The 19,083-nt window shown below is 49.7% G+C and overlaps 1 long non-coding RNA gene across 1 annotated transcript; it reads right to left on the bottom strand.

Annotated features, from left to right (window-relative positions):
• Positions 1-9,709: 9,709 nt before the first annotated feature.
• On the bottom strand, positions 9,710-12,955 carry LOC122208630. Its single transcript, XR_006197306.1, has 2 exons — positions 12,835-12,955; positions 9,710-10,373 (listed from the first exon to the last, which is right to left on the bottom strand). It is a non-coding gene; the product is annotated as an uncharacterized LOC122208630 (long non-coding RNA).
• Between the last annotated feature and the right edge of the window lie 6,128 nt (positions 12,956-19,083).

Genomic DNA, 19,083 nt, shown 5'->3' with positions numbered 1-19,083 from the left:
TGCCTGACGCCAGTTCTGCCTGAGGGTCTGTCCCTTTCATTACTAACAGACCGTCCCCATCACAGCCTGGTGTCCGTCTTGATGCACTGGGGCTGCTCCCCACCATGTCCCGTCTCATGGCTTCCTCCAAGCTTAGCTGAGCCAAGACACCAGCTTTGCCCACGGCCAGGGCTCTCCCTCCCAGCCCCCACCTTCTCTCTAGCTGTGCTCAAGGGTGCACCCCGTTTATGAGGCCCAGGGCTTTATGACATTTCTGGATTGCTTACAAAATCATAAAGACAAAATAGCTAAGGCCTTTCCTGGCAGCTTGGGAGAGGATACGAGCGGGGAGTTCTAGAAACTTCAGTTTCTCTTCCTGTACTTTATTCTCAAAAAGTGAATGTGTTTGCTAAGTGAAAGAACGCTATCTCCAGGGACCGTATACCATGTAACTCCAGTTATAGGACATTCTGGAAAAGGCAAACCTAGAGAGACAGGAATACGATTCAGGAGTTTGGGAGGAGCAGGATGGACACATAGGTGAAGCACAGGGGGATTTTCAGGGAAATAAAACAATTCTGTATAATACTGTTTAAAAAAAGTAAAAGCCAACGTGTGATAGCATCAAATTATGCTTGGAATGAGCCGGTCACAAAGGGGGGTCGGACCATAAAATTGGATTGCCATGCTGCATTTATAGATGACCTTTGCCCCCTTTGAGTACGACAGGAGAGCAGTAGTCTTTATAACTCATACTATGGCCTGCACGGAGTCAATCAATGACAAGATAGACCTGTTAATTTGATTAGTAAAAAGAAAAAAAATTATCATAATGCAAGTGTATTTTAATTGAGATATCTTTGATTGTTAGTAAAATTAAACTTTGGTCTAATTGATTCGCTGGCCACATCCTCGTCCGTAACCTTCTCTATTGTTCCGTGGCGACTTAGCATTCATTTGTTTGTTTTTCTCTTTCTATATAACCATAAAAGCAACATCTCCATGTGGGAAGACATTCGGAAAATGATCAGATTGGAAGAGGACAAGTTTGAATTTGTTTTGAAACTGTATTTAAGTAGAAAACATGCTGTTTTTACTTAGACTATATATGAGGTCAGTAAAAATAGGACAGTTTTCTAAAGTTGCTTTTGTTTTCACTTTACGGTAGATTGCACAAGTGTCTTGTGTCCGTAGGATCGCATGGCGATACAGTGTTGCAGGGGGTTTTGGTTTGGGGTGAGATACCACCGCTGATGTGACCCACTTCCATCATGGTTGGGGGTGATAAATTTCTTCCATTTTGTTTACAGCTTTTGGGTTTTTAAGACCCTAAATGGAGATTTTTGGAAAACAATTTTTTAACGTAGTTATTTAACTCTTACATTTTTCCTTATGAATCCCACTGTGGATCCAGACAAAATGGCACTGTGATCACCAGATACCCATGGCACTTCCATTACATTTTCTTCCTGTATAAACTCTTTTGGAAGCAACGAATCTGATGCACACCCTTACTTCTCTAAAGTCCGGTTTGGTGAACCCAGAGTCAGATTATTATTGGTTTTTGTTTTTTTAATTTTTTAAATTTATTTTGAGAGAGAGACCGGAGAGCACAAGAGGAGGAGGGACAGAAAGAGGCAGAGAAGGAATCCCAAGCAGGCTCCACACTGTCAGCACAGAGCCCGACGCGGGGCTCGATCCCAGGAACTGTGAGATCACGACCTGAGTTGAAATCAAGAGTCGGACGCTCAACCGACTGAGCCACCCAGGCGCCCCCTTGAGTCAGATGATTAAGATCAGATCTGTCAGTCATCGCGGCCCCTAACTTAGGAGGAGCTGGGTTAGGAAAAATCAGTCACCTCTAAGACCACCAGCTTTTCCAGCAGAGAGGGGGAAATAAGGTTTCCTTTAACCGGGTGTGCCCTGGTGGGTTTTTTGTTGTTGTTGTTCTTGGTCCGGGTGTCCGGGAACACAAAGAACCAGAATGTGGGAAGTGAAACATGATTTAAAAACAAAAAAAAGAGATCACAGCAGGAAGAGGGCAGGTTGGGGGAAAAGGGGAGAGACCAGGCTTGCAAAACAGCCCCTTTGTGTTCAGAGCTGGGGCTATTGACAAGAGTTAGAGGCAGATAGCCACCAGGAAGAAGGAACCTGATGCTGCCCACAGGTATGTCCTTAGTGCTAAATATACGGGCAACACAGAACCGGTAGCTAAACGGCTTGGCAGAAAACTAGCCAAAGCTCAAGGCGACAGCTTCTCAGCATTCAATCAGTGAGAGGGTGGCTGCAGCAATTCAGAGAGAAGCTGTTCTTCTAAAGCTTCCATTTTAATTACATGCCGGTCGGAGAGTATTCCTTCCAGAACCCCCCGTGCTACCTGGGTTCACTTCCAAAACCTAATGGAGTTATCCTGGCCAAAGGAACGGCTTCCAAATCACGGTGACAACTCCCTCCCCACCCCACCCTCCACACGCTTTGTCTTCCTCCAAGTGCAGGCTCAGCTCGAGGGATTTTTAGACTCTGGAGAATTAGCTCCCTCTTGCCCTCCTATTTCATTAAGAAATTGGCGAGAGATCAAAAAAAAAAAAAAAAAAAAAAGGAAGAAAGAAAAGAAATGTGTCCTCGTGCAGGGCCCCTCACACCCGTGATTTCCGCAGCCCCCCAAGGCCCCACGAGGATCCGAAATTCTCCCTTTGACTCTGTTTTTCTCACTAGCACAGCCATGTGGTCCTGAAAAGTAGAGTTGCCCTACGTGTCTCAGACTGATATCCTGGTCCAGAGGTGGCTCCAAAAACACAACCTGAGTTTTTCTTTTTTTTTTATCATGGTGCCTGTGATTTACAACCAGCGGAGCTCATGCACAACGCAGACAGATGCTTTTGGCCAGGCAGCGGCCTCTGAAAATCAGTGAGGGAAAAATGAGAGCCACTGAGGGCGGCAGCATACATTAGGCACCAACTGTATGCCAGGTGCGAATCGCCTCCGGAGGCGCTTACTGGACGCACGCTGGCGGGTGCTTTGCAACTCTTGTTACTTCACTGGATCCTCACAGCCCCGAGTGTGGGCATTCTTGCCCCCATGGCACAGAGAAGGAAACGGAGCCTCAGGGAGTTTCGTGGGTCTGCCCAGCTTCTCGTGTCTTCCGGAAACCACACAGTGAATGAAGCTGTGCACCGATGTCTGATGGGTCCCTCACAGGATGCTGTGGCGATCAAACCATGCTGGAAAGGGCGGTGCTCTGCAAACATCGTTTACACAGGAGTTGATGTTCTTGCAGGTACTCGCGTTTGTACGACTGAGCTTTATTTTTCGTCCTCTGTAGTATGGGATTCTAAGAGTATTCCCCGGTGTAGACTTAGAAAAATTAAAGGAGATGAATCCGTCGACCCTCAAGGCACAGTCCCTGAGACCATGCAAGTGTCCCTGAGCCCCTTTGTTGTGCTTATACCAGAAACAGATACCCTTTGGATGGAGAGAACGACCCCTCTCACTCTTAGTGGGGAAAACACTACCTTCCCCACACTCCTGGGCCACCCTGGGTGGAGCCGACTCACCCACAGCAGGTCTTTCCGAAAGCTAGCCGTGTGACCTTGTCAGATCGATGCCTCGCGTCTTTATCTCTTGTCAAATAATAACCCGAGACTTTATCTGTACGCCGGCACAGCTGTCCCCGACCCGTCTGCCTCAAAGAGAACCCATCGCTGAGTAAAAGCGCTCTAAGAATATGAAACACATTTTCACTACCAAGTGTCATCACAAAATAAACGTCAGGTGAGAGAATCATGGCAATAGTTCTGTGCCTTCCTGCTCAGGGACCGGCAAAATGAATGGTCTCCCCCTTCTCCCAGGGCCCCCGCCCCAAGCCACTCTTGGGACAGCGGGCTTTTACAAACCTTTTAGAAAGTCACAGTCCGTGCATCCTCCTCTGAACACCCGCAGAGGCTGTCCCTGCCCTTCACGCGGTCCCCTGTCTTTTGTGGAGCAGGTGAGCCCACACACACACGGCCAGCGTGCCTGGGGTCCCATCCGCACCCACCACGTTCCGTGAAAATGGGCTTTGGCAAGTTATTCTGAACCTCAGGACCCAAATCAAGCTATCCCTCTGGAATCTCTTACCTGCTTTTACCTCTTTTCCGAATATCCTCGTTTCCTGTCCAGGGGCTTCCAGTCATGACCTTGCTACCCTGGATGCCTCAGAAATTAATAATGACGTCTGGCAAATGTCTGAGTGCCCTGGTCCAGGGGGCAGCAGACGAGGCCAATTCCAGCCCCTGCCTGTTTTTGTAAATAAAGCGTTATTGAAACAGAGCCACTCCCCTTCATTTTCATATTCTTGTGGCTACTTTCCCAGTGACACTGTAGAATTGTGCATTTGCAACAGGGACCATCTCATGCGCAAAGCCTAAAATATTTACGATTTAGATGACCCTTTACAGAAAATGCTTAGCAACCACCACCCGAGATCAGTGTCTCTAAAACCAGTTCAGGGTGTGGAAATTCCAACGTCACGATCGTTTCTATTAAAACATAAAATGTCGCTACATTCAACAGAAATTCATTAAATATAGATGTGCTAAATTAGGTATCATTTCTAGTGCAGAGTTTTAAAACCTGCGATTTGGGATGGGAAATCTTTAAGTTGGGAGAAAAAACAAAAAACAAAACCCGCTCATCCAGTTTGTTGGATAGTGGATTGGGCAAAACATCTTAAATCAAATTCGCTGAACAAGTAACATGCCAGGTACCATGATAAGTAATTTTACAGGTATTAATGCATTTAACCCTCGCTTCAGCCCTATGAGGTGGAAAATAATCTTATTTCTCCAGGAGGTCATAAATTCTGGGAACAAAGGGGCATGTATATCATGTCACCAAGGAAATCTTCCGTCTAAAAATAACCAATAAAGCGTCTACGAATTCAGACTTTACGGGCCAAGTTGTATTTTGGGGATTAGAAATTGAGGTTGAAATTGATAAAGTGGCTGCTGAAAGTCACACATCAGGTCAGGTGGTGGATCAAGGGGTCAGACTCCGGCTGTCAGAGTCAAGTTCTTGGAAGCTTAACCTTACGGCTCCGTCGTTTCTCCTCGTTCAGCCTCACGGAGCTTCGGAGTCCGGAGGACCAGAGCGTAAGGCTCCTGGTGATGTAACCGCCCTGCAGGTTTGAGTCCAAAAACTGTGCCTGGGCTCCTCACTTCACGTACGTCGGGCCTTAGTTCCCTTCCCAACCACGTTGGTTCTGTTCTTTCTGGTTTAAGCTCCTTCTCTCTGACGGGTAAGGCAGGAGCACGTGAAGGGTTGAGGGTTTCCTGCCTTCTCGCTGTCGCTTTTAACTTTACACGTCAGCCTCCAGCAGTGTACTTACATCTTGCTTTGTTCTGATTCTTCCCAGACCTCAAAAAAGCTCTCTGTGTGTGCCCGTGCCTGTGCCTTAACAGAGCCAGGCCTCTGGAGACCCACCGGCTCTTTGCAGGTCCTGGTGCCCACTTAACTAACGCTGGGGCCCAGGCTACTTACTTCCTCTGTCTGCACCTCGCTGGTTTCCTCTGTAAAGACAGGATTGTGACAGCACCCGGGTCACACGGCTGTGGTAAGGGTTGAGCGAGATAGTGTATGAAAGCAGTGATTTTTAGCAAGGTACCTGGCAAGCTGCAGGCATGTGACAATGCCAGTTGCATTGGGGGTTGGAATTCAGAGTTTATTTATTTATTTATTTATTTATTTATTTATTTATTTAGAGAGAGAGCATGCATGCAAGCAAGAGGGGGAGAAACGCAGAGAGAGAGAGAGAGAGAGAGAGAGAGAGAGAGAATCCCAAGCGGGCTCCGTGCTGTCGTTGCCGAGTTCGATGTGGGGCTTGATCCCCTGACCCACGAGATCGTGACCCGAGCCAGAATCGAGAGTCGGACGCTTAACCGTGTGAGCCACCGAGGCGCCCCCCGCAAAGATCAAGTGCCTTGGTTTCGTTTACCCTTCCAGATAGTCGTCTCTATAGTGAGTTGAACAGAGCCCCGCCCCCAAGAACAGAGATGTAGCCCCCTTGAAGCGGTGAATGAGGCCTTCTGTGGAAAAAGGGTCTTTGCAGATGTAATTAAATTAAGCATCTGGTGAAGAGATTATCGTGAATTAGGGTGAGCCCTAAATCCAATGGCAGGCGTCCTTAGAGGAGAGAAGGGGAGGAGGCAGAAATTGGAGGGAGGCATCCATAAGGCAAGGAATGCCAAAGATTGCTGGCCTCCGCCAGAAGCTAGGAGAAGCAAGGCAAGAATCTGTCCTAGACGCTTGAGAAGTGGCATGGCCCTTCAGACTCCTTGTGGCCCTTCTGGCCTCCAGAACTGTGGGAGAATCTGTTTCTGTTGCTGGAAGGCAGCCAGTTTGTGGTCGTTTGTCACACCAGCCTTAGGAAACTCACACGGTCTCCCCCCCGTCATCCCTTGCCATCACCTTCCGTGAGCGCGTAGCAGACGGCTCTTGAGCCGGGGGGCCTACGCAGAGTTTGGCATCCAGACTCTGCATCTGGAGTCGGCTGCTTCTCACCTGGGCATTTCCGGTCTCATTCCTTTGCCTACCTGAGCGCCCCCCCCCCCCCCCCGTGTCTTAATTCTGTAGCACAAATAATGATGCTCACTCATCAGGATATTGTAATAATAATAATAGTCATGACCGCATCCATTGCTCCCACTTACGGACCTCTGATGAGGACCAGGCACTCCTCGAAACGCTTCATTTCACGCAGTCCTCACAGATAACCCTGCGAGCGGGTGCTACGACTGTCTCCCATTTTACAGATGAGGAAACTGAAGCACCCTGTCCAAAGTCGCGTACACGCGTAATTCCCGAATTCGTGGTTTAAGCGCATCTTTACTGAGAACCTTCTCTGCCCTAAGCCCAGAAGGCGGGTGGTAAATAAGACAATACCCCCCTTGGCTCCCAGCATCCTTTCCTAGTTCGTAGCACTTGGGTGCTCAGAGGAGACGTGAATGTGGGCAGATTCAGAGCATTCTGCGGGTACGGGGTCATCATTCAATAAATGTGTCTGCAGACAGCTCTGTGACCTTACTGGGGACAGTTAGCAGCTACGAGTTCGAGGTCACTTTCTCCCAAGGCCATGGGCGTGGCTCCCGCTTCCCCGGTGGTCCCTTCTCCCGGGTCTACGCTTCCCCTGCTACTTCCTTAAGTGTCTGGGAAACCCAGCTGTCAGTGCGGGTGTGGCTCGGCTCTCAGAGGCCCCTGGTGAGGGGAAGTAAATCTCCAAGAAACAGCGCAGGCATTGGGGAAGTCTCCCGAAGCCCTCGCCTGGCCCCGGTGCCATGTGCCCAGCGCACAGTCTGGCTTCTTTCCCAACACCCCCCTCCCATGTGGTGCCCCCCCCCCCCCCCCGGGAGCAGGCAGATGCCCAAGGTTGGCTCCTTTTTCTCCCAACTCTCATCTTTATGCACGTTTATCCGTGGGTCTTGCAATCTCAAGTTTCTTCCTTTCCCTTCTTTGTATCAATTGTTTAAAATCATTTTTTTAAGTTTATCTATTTTAAGAGAGAGAGAGAGAGAGAGCGCCTGTGCAAGTGGGGGACAGGGAGAGAGAGAGAGAATCCCAAGTAGGCTCCTCAGTGTCCGTGCTTAGAGCCCATTGGGGGGCTTGAATTCACCAACCGCGAGATCATGACCTGAGTGGAAACCAAGAGTCAGTGGCTTAACCGACAGTCGCTTAAGCATCTGACTCTTGTTATTGGCTCAGGTCACGATCTCACAGTTCGTGGGAAAGAGCCCCAAGCTTGGCTCTGCGCAGACAGCCAGGAGCCTGCTTTGGATTCTCTCTCTCCCGCTCTCTCTACCCTTCCCCCATTCTTTCTCTCTCTCCAAAGAAATAAACAAACTTAAATAAAAAAGAACATGGGGGGCCTGGGTGGCTCAGTTGGTTAAGCATCCGACTTCAGCTCAGGTCATGATCTCGTTGTGGTTTGTGAGTTTGAGCCCCACATCAGCTTCTGGGCTGACAGATCAGCGCCTGGAGTCTGTTTCAGATTCCGTGTCTCCCTTTCTCTGCCCCTCCCCTGCTCGCACTCTCTCTCTCTCTCAAAAATAAACATTAAAAATTTTTGGAACAAAAAAAGAACATAATTCCAATCTTCTTTCTTGTAATCTAAACCCGTGACATAACCAAGTCCCCCTGGTCTCCGTGAAGCCTTTAACGTGGCCCCCACACCCTCTTCGGATTACAGTCCTGGGCCAGGCTGGCATGTGAATCAAGCACCCAACCCCGTGTGTAAGTCCAAACCAGAAGTCGTTATTGGGGTCCACAGAGTCCTGTGGGCTGATGGTGAGACCAAATTCCTCCTTCTCCCCTGTCTTTGGGCCTCTCGCCTCCAGGGTGTGCATGCTCCCAGCCGTGACCTTGCACCTGGCTAGGTCAATCCCCTTAAGTTGCCCATAAGCCTGGTTCCCCTGTTTTGACCTTAGCACCTTGCAATTTCATATTTGTTTGTGTGAGGCTTTGCCTGTGTCCTCCAGAAAACAGGAAGGCCTCTTTCTGCTCGCCATGTTACTTCCCGTGCCCAATATAAGGTCTGGTTCATGGCAGACATTTAATACGTTTTTGCTCACTTCCTTTTGCAAAGAATTCCGGGACAGCTCTCGATTGCCTTTCTCTGCAGCAAACCTGTTGTTCTCCTCGGATCGTAAGCATCATCTGGAAAAATAAATCTCCTTCCTGGGTCTAAGCTACAGAGGCACGCATCCACTTTTCACCTGGGCCCCTGGGGACCTCTGAAGTGGCCAGAATCCTTCCTAGGAACACTCACCAACATTTGGATGCATTTAAACCGAGGATCCCGGTCCCTTATGTGACCTTCATCCCAGGGCAGGGCACCCCGTGTGCCTCCTCTGGGTGGTGGTTTTAGCAGAAAGGGAGCAGTGCTCTCCTCTCCTCTGATTTCCCTACAATCTGCTCTTTAGTGATCTTTTTACAAATATAAAGTGGGCCGAAGTCATTCGGGAGCAAAATCCTTCCAGTGGTTTCCACTGAACCTGAGTAAAATCCACGGTCTACTAGGCCCTCCTGATCTGGCTCCTGCCTCCCCTCACACTTCACTTTGTGCCCCTCTTCCCCGAAATCCTGACTCTGGGCTTCCTTCTGTCGGTCACACTATCCATGCTTGGTTGGACACATGCCCTTGCACTAAGCCATGGGTTTCACCCTTAGCTGTACCTTAGAATCTCCTGGCAGCTGAGTATTTTAAATATCTTCTTTTTTTTAATGTTTATTTATTTATTTTGAGGGAGAAAGAGAGGGAGTGTTCATGAGCGGGGGAAGGGGAGAGAGAGAGAGGGAGGGAGGGAATCCCAAGCAGGCTCCATGCTGTCAGTACAGAGCCCAAGTCGGGGCTCAGTCTCCCGAACTGTGAGATCATAACCTGAGCCAAAACCAAGCGCTGGACGCTTAACCAACCGAGCCACCCAGGCACCCCCCTAAATATCTTCTCGATATTCAAGGCTCAGCTTAAATCGTATCTCTGCAGAGAGCCCGACCCCAATCATCCTGATGAAACATGGCTCACCACACGCTCAGCCACACCCCATGCCATCCTCTAGGTGAAACCATGCGACTTCTGTAATTCTTGACATGGTCAGTGGTCTTCTTCCTTACTGGAACGTAAACTCTGGGGGGGGGCGGGGATTATCGTACTGTTTCACTCTGTACCTGGTGCGCCCCAAATGGCCTTAGCATGTCGTGGTTGCTTAGTCATTATTTATTGGAAGAACGAATCTGTGAATGTATAAATTAATGGGTAGGTAGAGCAATTAATATCTTAAGAATAGTAGGGGATATGACACGAATCCCACCTGTTTGTTGTAATATCCGTCATGCAGGCCCCTTAGGCCCATATCTGTTGCAGCCATAATTTTCTATCTCTATGTGTATATGAGAATTTTCACCAACAGTTGTACGTGGGGAAGGGGGCTGAAGGTCCGTGCTCATTGAACATACTAGCTAACCTTTGGTTTTTCAGCCTTCTGCTTTATGAAAAAGTGCTGTATGTACCTTTTACAAATAGTCTAAGGCATTGATCCGTAGAAATTCTAAAGTTTTCTGCAATTAGAAGGAGTTTCAGATAAAGATCACATTAATTAAGTTTCCCGCCCCCCCTTAAAGTTCATCTTAATTAGCCATTGTTTCTTTCTCGATGGCTTAGTAATTGGCTGGGTTTCAACCTGGACGCAGGAGGATTACGGGGGACCCCCGAGGTGGCTGTTGACAACTGGCGTGGCCCAAGGTTCTCTGCCTGGATCTTCAGAGTGCGCAGCACATTTAGGGAAAATGAGCTTGCCCGAGCAAGGATGAGTCCATGGGAGTGAAAGTCTGGCTCGTCGCATAAGTGAATTTTCCAGTTTTCCCAGCTGAAACAAAGAGTTGCATAGGAAGTGATGTTCATTTTCACCCTTTGATGTGTGTGGTTGGGGCGGGGGGTGGGGAGAGAGTTTGGCTGAGGTGTGACAGTTCTGATTTGAGGCCACGTGTGTTCATTGCTAGCCTGGCTATGGAGGCCTGGGCTCCCAGGTTGGCTATGGGGATGCGTCTGTAGCCCTTCTCTTCCAAATCATAGCCTTGGATGCAATAAAATAGGGGAGGCTTCTGGCAGAGGTCATGTGTCCTTGTGCCTTCAAATGCCCTTTTCTGTGGGTCTCGTGTAATCTTCAGATTATTATTTTTTAATTTTTTTTTTAGCATTTATTCATCTTTGAGTGACAGAGAGAGAGAGAGAGAGAGTGTGTGTGAGTGGGAGAGGAGCAGGGAGAGAGGGAGGCACAGAATCCAAAGCAGGCTCCAGGCTCTGAGCCGTCAGCATGGAGCCCGATGCGGGACCCGAACTCACTGACCGCGAGATAATGACCTGAGCCGAAGTCGGACGCTCAACCGACTGAGCCACCCTAGTCTTAAGAGTCTTTTATGGAACAACATTTGATACTCAGGGACCAGGCGCAAATACCGTGATGTGATATAATGTGTCGCACAGATGATTTTATTTACTTTTAACATAATTTATCGTCAGATTGGCTAACATGCAGTGTCTACAGCGTGCTCTTGGTTTTGGGGTAGATTCTCGTGGTTCATCGCTTACATACAACATCCAGTGCTCATCCCAACGAGTTATGAAATGGATGTACCCAACAAAAATACAATGGTTCATTTATTCCTGCCAAGAACAAATGATGTTGTGGCCGGGGCTGTGGATAGTAAGTCATCTCATGTCTTAGTCGACATCCCTGCAACGGAGTCTCGGAGCCTCCTTCCTGGCGGTTCCAGGCCCAGGCTTATGACTCGATCCTGCCTAGTTCAAGAATGGGAAATGGTGGACACTCTAGAAATTACTTAGGTACTGGGAAGAGGGACCACATTCCTCTCTTCCAGGAAGCCCTTCCTGATTAGCATGATCATGCCCTGTCTCTAGTTTGCTCCTTACTGTTTAACGTTCCACACAATGATGCTCTGAAACAGAGCTGTGCCTTGCTGTATGTCCAGCTTGGGAACAGGTGTATTCAGGTGGGTCATCACTTGAGTAGCATCCTCTTTCTTGCTCGATGGTCTGAGGGCCCCAAACACGGGAACTACCTCTGTCCCGTTCACTTCTGTAGCTCCAATGCCCGCAACAGTGTGATTTATGTCACATTACAAGCGCTCAAGACATAGCTGGAGAATGAATGAATGAATGAACGAATGAACGTATGGATGAATGAGTGAATCAATGAAGTATAGGGCCTCCTCTGCTGAGGTCCTCAGAAGAGAGCTCTACGAGGCTCTCATGATGCTATGATGTTACAGGATGTGCCCGTGTTACAGGAAGGTAATAGGAGGTGAGTGGCTGACTTCTCCACAGATTGTAAATTCTAAGTGGGGCCTGTGAACTAGAAAGTACAGTCTGCCTGGATCTGTCCCACAAAGAGAAGTGCAAACGACGTCATGTGTCCAGTAAGCTATGAGTCAGTCATTTGGAGCCCAGAGCTATGTCAGCAGTCCAGGGATGAGGAATACGGGTTGACAGTGGACGAGAAAAGTGGAAAGCAGTGTCTGCCTCTGCTCCTGGGCTTGCCCCCAGCAGGGTCAGGGATAGTGTTGGTTTTGCTCACTGGTATAGCCCTTGAGCCTGGAATAAATGAGAATTTGTGGGTGGGAGGGAGGAAGAAAGGAAGGAAGGTAGGAGGAAATGAGAGAAGAAAGGAAGGGAGGGAGGGAGGGAAGGGAAGAAGGAATCCAGGATCCCAAGACCCCAGGGGAGAGGTAGATGACTCCTGGCCCCGTCTCTTTCTCGCTGGGGTAGCATACATTTTCATTTCTCGGGGCCCTCGTCTCCCCTTGTGCTAACTAAAGGTAGTACCCTTTCCCTAGAGGGCGAGTATGAGAATTCACGAGATGGCTTGTTTCAAGTGCCTCTTCGTTGGGGTTCAACAGACATTGCCTTTTCTGACCTCACCTCCTAAGTTTTAGAAGTCCCTGGCACCCAGCCCAGAGAGGGAGAATGAAGTGAGAGATCCCCGTGTGTTTTGGGACTTCCGGTGGTGCATTTTCCTCCGCCTGTACCTCCAGGAGGGGGTCCCTCTATAATACAGCCTGAATATTCTGCCGGACCCTCAACCCCTCCTTTTCCACCCATCCTCTTGCAATATCTCAGTCTCCTCTGACCGAAATTCTTGGCAGGCTGTAAGAGACAACCGCTGGCCTGACCCTCAGCCGGAACTGACAGACGGCAGCTTCCGCTGGTCTTTGGGTCAGCGGCACTCTGAAAGATGAGGCGTTAGCCGCTCAAAGGAGCTCTCACGCGTCCCATTTAGCAGAGGGGGAAACTGAGGCTTGGAGACATACCATTTGCCTGTCACGAATGGTGCAACTTTCAGCGCGGTATATGTGTGTCAGGCAGGAGGCCACCTGGGTCGGCAGGAAGGCTTTACCAGTGTCCTGCAGACCATCCTGTGTGGGCAGCTGCCTTCTCTGTTTATGAGTGAACACGGCTTTGTGGAGAGATGCTTCTAGAACACTGCACAGGCTCAAAGTTCTCTGGAAACGAGTGTGGTGAGCTTGTCAGTTCGATCTTCACTGTTTCGGTCATTTGCGAAGCAAGGTCGCCAGCGACTTCAAAGCTGACTCCATCATCAAGTTGGGAGTGGAAAAAGCTCGAGATAGGGTGAGTCACGTTCTGACACGCGCCCACGCCCTGAGGTTGGACTCTGTTTTCACCAAAATAAAGCCCATGTTTTTTGCACGTTAAGGTTCTGCGTGTTGGTGAAAACGGCCAGGGATTCTCAGTCATGAGCAGGCCCACCGCACAAGGACCAACAGCTTGCACACGCTTTTCGGAACAGCACGTGGTCTTTCTCGGTCCCCCCTGCCTGTCCTACAGAGGAGCAGGGACCCACTCAGGAGCAGGCTGTGGGGAGCCCTGGAAACTTCCACCACCTCTGTCTTGGTCATTTAAGATTCCGCCGTAATGAGTTAGGGATGTGGCAGAGAGGAAAGGACATGGGATTTGAAGTGTAACAGTTGTGGGTTTTAATTCTGCCTCACTAGTCCCTGATCTCTCGGACGCTTAGTTTCTTCATTTATAGGAGTAAAAAAGCACCCAAACTAGGGCTGTTAGAGCCATGTGGTTAAAGCAGTTTCTAGAGTCAGAAAAAACAGGGTTTGAAACCCAGGTGAACCACCCAGTGTTACGAACTGGGAAAGCTACTTCACGAGGCCCAGCCTCAGTTTCTCCATCTTTAAAATGGGTGGGTTCAGTCACAACACACTTTTAAGGGCTTAGTGTGCGGAACCTGTCAGTGGGTCAAAGAGAATATAAACCTTTCACTATTAATTTTTAGGATTAAAGTGTCCATAATCAATAGACACTAGCTTTTGTTGTTAATAGTGGTCTATAGGTATTTTTATAATTAAAATAGTAGTAGTTTGGGGGGCGGGCTGGCAGTCTCAGTCAGAAGGGCGTGTGACTCTTGATCTCAAGGTCATGAGTTTGAGCCCCACATTGGGTGTAGAGATTATTTTAATACATAAAAACTTTTAAAAGGTAGTCGTAGTTTGAGCTTTCCCCCACCTATGCACTCAATTCCGTAGTCCCCTAACTAGCTTTATTTTATTTTATTTTATTTTATTTAACACTTATCACCTCCTGGTATGTTATGGGGTTATTTATGTGTTATTGCCTCATTCCTACCATGGGAGTGGACGCCCTATGAGGTCAGGAGCTTCATTTGGTTCATTCCTAGATCCCAAGATCATAGAACAGTGCCTGGCACACAATAGCTGTTCGCTAAATACTTACCGAATGAATTAATCATTGAAATGGATCATGTTGTGGACATAAAGGGTCCAGCCCGACATGTAGCACACAGGAGCTTCTCCGTCTGTGTTAGATCCCAGTATCTCCATCCTGCAGAGGAGTAAGTGAGGAAATGAGTGCTTTCGTCTCCTCCTCGACCTTCAAAAATGTCAGTTTCTGCAACAGGGGACCGGGGGAAACCCATGTTTCCCACCAGAACCGGCTGTGGGAAGCCTCGAATCAGCTCCTCCTGAACTTGTCAAACAGGAACCCCCTCGGGAGGGAAACTTTCAGGCTTCTCGTCATCTTTGGATGCCCGTCCTCTCGTGTCCCCTACACGCCGGCTTCAGTCTCGCCTCCTCCGGGAGGAGAGCGGAGCCTGGTGTTTGTGGGAAGTCTTGCCAGAAGCAGCCTGTGTCAGGGCCAGCATTCCCATCAGTTTCCCAGGCTGGGTCTTTCAGCCATTTCCCCGAGCCCTAGAATGAGCCCTGGGAGCCCTCAGAAAGACAGGGGGCATCTGGAGGGTGGTGGTCCCTGTGGGATGTCCCCCTCAATGTGCTGCTTCTCCGGGAAGCCCGAACACCTTACAGATGTCATCATCAAACGTATTTCCTCAACTGGAAGATAACTGGTGACCACAGGGTGTGCCATCGACTTCACAACAGCTTTCCAAGGGCACACAGGAAGAAGTGTCTCCACCACATGACATGGTCCTTTTGGCTTTAACGTGTGTGATGGTGCTAGAAATATTAAAATGAGGGCCACCTGGGTGGCTCAGTCGGTGAAGCATCTGCTTTCGGCTCAAGTCAGGATCTCATGGTTCGTGGGTTTGAGCCCCATATCGGGCTCTGTGCTGATAGCACGATGCCTGCTTGGGATTCTCTCCCTCCCTCTCACTCTGCCCCCTCCTGCTTGCGTGCTCTCTTTTTCTCAAAAATAAACATTAAAAAAATATATATTTTTAAAAAAGATATATTAAAATGTGCAGTGCCCATGCGTCATAATCAAAGAAGTCTGGTAGCAATAGCCATTATCTTTCAAGGGCAGCTCTCTTCCAGCTGAAAGACTCTCCCCGGCCATTTATTCGTACATCACTGAATCATCACAGAGCCCCTGAGTATGTATGCGCTACTGTCCTAGATGTTCCCACGAACGGGGAGGCTCCTCCGAGAGGCTCTGTGACTTTCCGGCCTAGACGAGGGAGGTCTGAGGCTTGCCCACACATCTGCCTGATTCCGAGCCTGAGCCTTGGGCGTCCACTGGCTAGAAAGCTGAACTGACATCTTCAGAATCTGCCTTCCCACTTGAGAGTGGGATGGGACGGGGACAGTTTGGGGGTCCCGTAGAAGCAGGTCTAAAGCTGGGCGTCCCCGCCCAATGCGTCGGGAGATGCTGAAAGCAAAAGAACCAGAAACACGGAAAATTGAGATGGCCCCACATGGGGCCCCAAGCTAGGAAGCTAGGAATCTGGTTCCTGGGGCCCAGAGTAAAGGACCACGCGATGGAAGCAATAGAAGGTGTCCGGACCCCAGACCCCGAACAGCTACAGAAATGGGAGTCCCTGTTTACAGTAGGAGGGGTGCCTGGACATCTGAGCGTCAGGGAAACTTTGCAACAGCTGGTAATACCAAGGCCTTTTCTGCACAGAGCACCTGGTTTTTCAGCCCAGACCCGTACTTCCTTTCTGCTCCGCCTTTCTCTTCAGACAAACTCAGAAACATACTGGTGCTTCTCCTTCCCAATCCACAGGTCTCTCCTTCCCTTCCGCTGTTCAGGGAAAATTAATCCTTGTACCTGATAGAAAATGTTACCTTTCTCTCCCTTTCTCCCCCACCCCCTTTTTTTGTTTGTTTGTTAAGGATTCATTTCTTGAACCCTTACCACGTGCCCAGGAGCCAGGCGAACCATTTCCCAAGTGCTGGTGTATTCAGACTTCACAGCAAACTCGTGAAATGGGTATTATTGTTTCCTACTGCAGATGAAGAGACTGAGGCTCTGAAGTTCTGTCTTTGCCCAGGGTCACATAGCTCTGCGTGGACACTCAGCCTGTGTTTCCAACCACATGTAACTCCTCCTGCCTCCACCCTCCCCATCCTCTTCGTCCCACACTGGGCAAGTAATGCCAGAAGATGTTTACCCTCAGCTCTCTTTTGGGTCCCAGACAGCCAAGCATAAAACAGACCCTTGCCTGGTTTCAGAATAAGTAATCTTGCAAAGGTGCTCGTCTTGGATGTAGCCAACACTGTCTGACTCATCAAATACCCTTATCGTAGATGCAGCAGGAGATAAGGAGACGTATGCTTTCTGCCCAGGGAGAAACGTACGGAAAACTGGCCCCTCGATTAGCTATGAAGGTGAGGCTCGTTGGCTAACAGAACAATCGCAGCGTTCTCCTGACCTTGATAACTGAGATATTTCCTTTAGAGACTATCCTGTATATGCCAAACAGACCCAAGACTGCAAGACCTAGAAAGGAAGGGGTTTCTTGTTTGTGTTAGTGTTTATTTTTGAGAGAGAGAGAGAGAGTGCGAGCAGGGGAGGGGCAGAGAGAGAGAGAGACACAGAATCCAAGGCAGGCTCCAGGCTGTGAGCTGTCAGCACAGAGCCTGATGCAGGGCTCGAACTCACGGACTGCGAGATCATGACCTGAGCCGAAGTGGGACGCTTAACCGCCCTGAAAGGAAGGGGTTTCTGTGTCTCTGCCATGGCCTGTGGAGGTTGGGAGAAAATAGCAAACGATCGTTTGGAATTGGGATGGGCCGTGGCAGAGAAGCCAACGAGAAGCGTGTGCTTGAGAGCTGCCCCTCAGCCAGCCTGCGTGAAAGGCATACGTAGAGGTCAGCAAAATAAAATCAGACCCGACACCAGGGAAGATAGTGGCCAATATTATTATTTCCCATCAATTTTCTTATTTCATGCTTACAACGGCTCTTCAGCGTGGGGACCGTCAGCAAAGGTACAGCTTCGTGGTTGCACAGGCCAAGTCTGGAAGGGCGTGTAGGAAAGGGTTAATGGCGAGTGTGCATCCGGGAAAGTTGGGTTAGTGATGGGGGATGCCAACTTTTACTGGTCCTTCATTGATTGATTGATTGGTTGATTGATTTTCCTTTTGCTTTGCACAAAAGGCAAGTATTACTTTTGTAATAATGCTACTACTAACAATGAAGGGGAGAGGAAGGAAGGGCAGATGGAGGGTGGAGGGAAGGGGGAAAAAAGGAGGAAGGGAAAAGGAACAGTCGTGAAAACCCAAAATTCAGACAAGCTTCAGGAGCTCCTCAAGGTCATTAGCAGTGGCGTCGTTGGGCTCTTAATCAGCACCTCTGCCCCTGAGCCTACAGGTCCCTCCAGGGCCATGTAGCCTTCTCCTGTGGGGCAGCTGAGTGCTAAGAGATCACCAAGGACACCGCTGGGGTCCCCCTCCGTCCCCCTCATGCCCCTGGAGACTCAGAACCTGTTCAGGACGCTGCTGTGGCTCAGCGGTCCCGGACTTGCCGGCCTGGCATCCCGTCCACACAGAAGTGGGCTGAGGGTTTGGGCAAAAAACCGTCTCTGAGCTGGGAAGTTGAGTCCCTGGAGTGAACCGGCAGACGTTTCTGGACTGAGAACCAGCTGCAGGAGGGGGTTCTCCCGGTGCACCTGGGCGTGGCGCCCTACCTCGCCCACAAGGCTGGGGCGAAAGCTCTGAGGGCAGGTGCCAAACTGCCTCCTAAGGTCAAATACGCAAATTAATTAAAGAACCTCCCGGAGCAGATTTGGTAAAAGTGCAGCACCCCGTTGCCCACTAAACCCTGGACGTTCCAAACGGTTCTGGAAAACTCGTGTCACCCCACAAAGGATCTCAGAAAGGGCTGATTGCCACAGGGCTTCCATCTCACAAACAAAGCAAGAGGAGGCCATCCTTGGGGCCAAAACGTGCAAAATGAAGTTTAGATCGGAGGGAAAAAGAACGTACAGGCAAGAAAGCATGACGGAGGAGAAGGAAGCGCTTCGGACAGGGGCGTTTTTCCTTTTTCTTGTGCTTAATGCGGCTTAGGGCCAAGAGGGAGGGCCCCTGGGGAGAGACGGCCTGGCAAGGTGAAGGAACCTAGGGAGAAACCCGGATTCGGGAGCCCGCGAGACGCCGCCTGGGGAGTGGCCCGCGCGGAGAGGGTGGGTGTTTGGATCCTGTGCATTTTGCAGGGAAGAGAAAATTAAAAGCGGCAGCAGCAGCCCGGGGCTTGGCTGGCGCTCCCCAGAGCAGCGAATCCAAAGCAGTTAGCTGAAACAGCACAGCCCTTACGAGAGCACCTGCCAGGCAGCAGACTCTGCCAAGACCAACTTGGTACCAACTTCAATCATATCGCAATTCAGTATTTAAATAATGCGACAAGACTCCTTTGGAACCCACCCAGGCACTGCTCAGGGTAGTAATTTTCCTTTTAGCAGCAGGAGCGAAGAATCTACAATTTCCCAAAGATAATACCGCCCCACCCCTCCCCGGAGGAGCCCCAAACGGCAGGGGGGGAGGAGGGAAGATCAGCCAGGCCAGCCCGACGGGTACAAGGGCTCACAGTTCATGACCAGGGATAGTGAGGTGGCTTTGAGTCCACCCACTCAGTGGTGCCACAAACCACCTCGTCGGGGCAACAGTCGCCCAATCCAAACTTCAAAGGTGAGGGCAATCCATGAGTAAGGGCCGTCCACCTGGGCCTGGAGGGCTGGCGTTTCCATCTGGCCTTGTTCATGAACACACTTATTAGCAGCCTTTTCCAGCTGATTTCCAGCTCACTTCATTTTGTCCAAAACAGCCACCGCCAAAG

Source organism: Panthera leo, chromosome E2 (assembly GCF_018350215.1).
Source record: "Panthera leo isolate Ple1 chromosome E2, P.leo_Ple1_pat1.1, whole genome shotgun sequence".
Classification (NCBI taxonomy): domain Eukaryota; kingdom Metazoa; phylum Chordata; class Mammalia; order Carnivora; family Felidae; genus Panthera; species Panthera leo.
The sequence above is the reverse complement of the archived record's forward strand: the minus strand, read 5'-3'. Positions and strand labels throughout refer to the sequence as shown.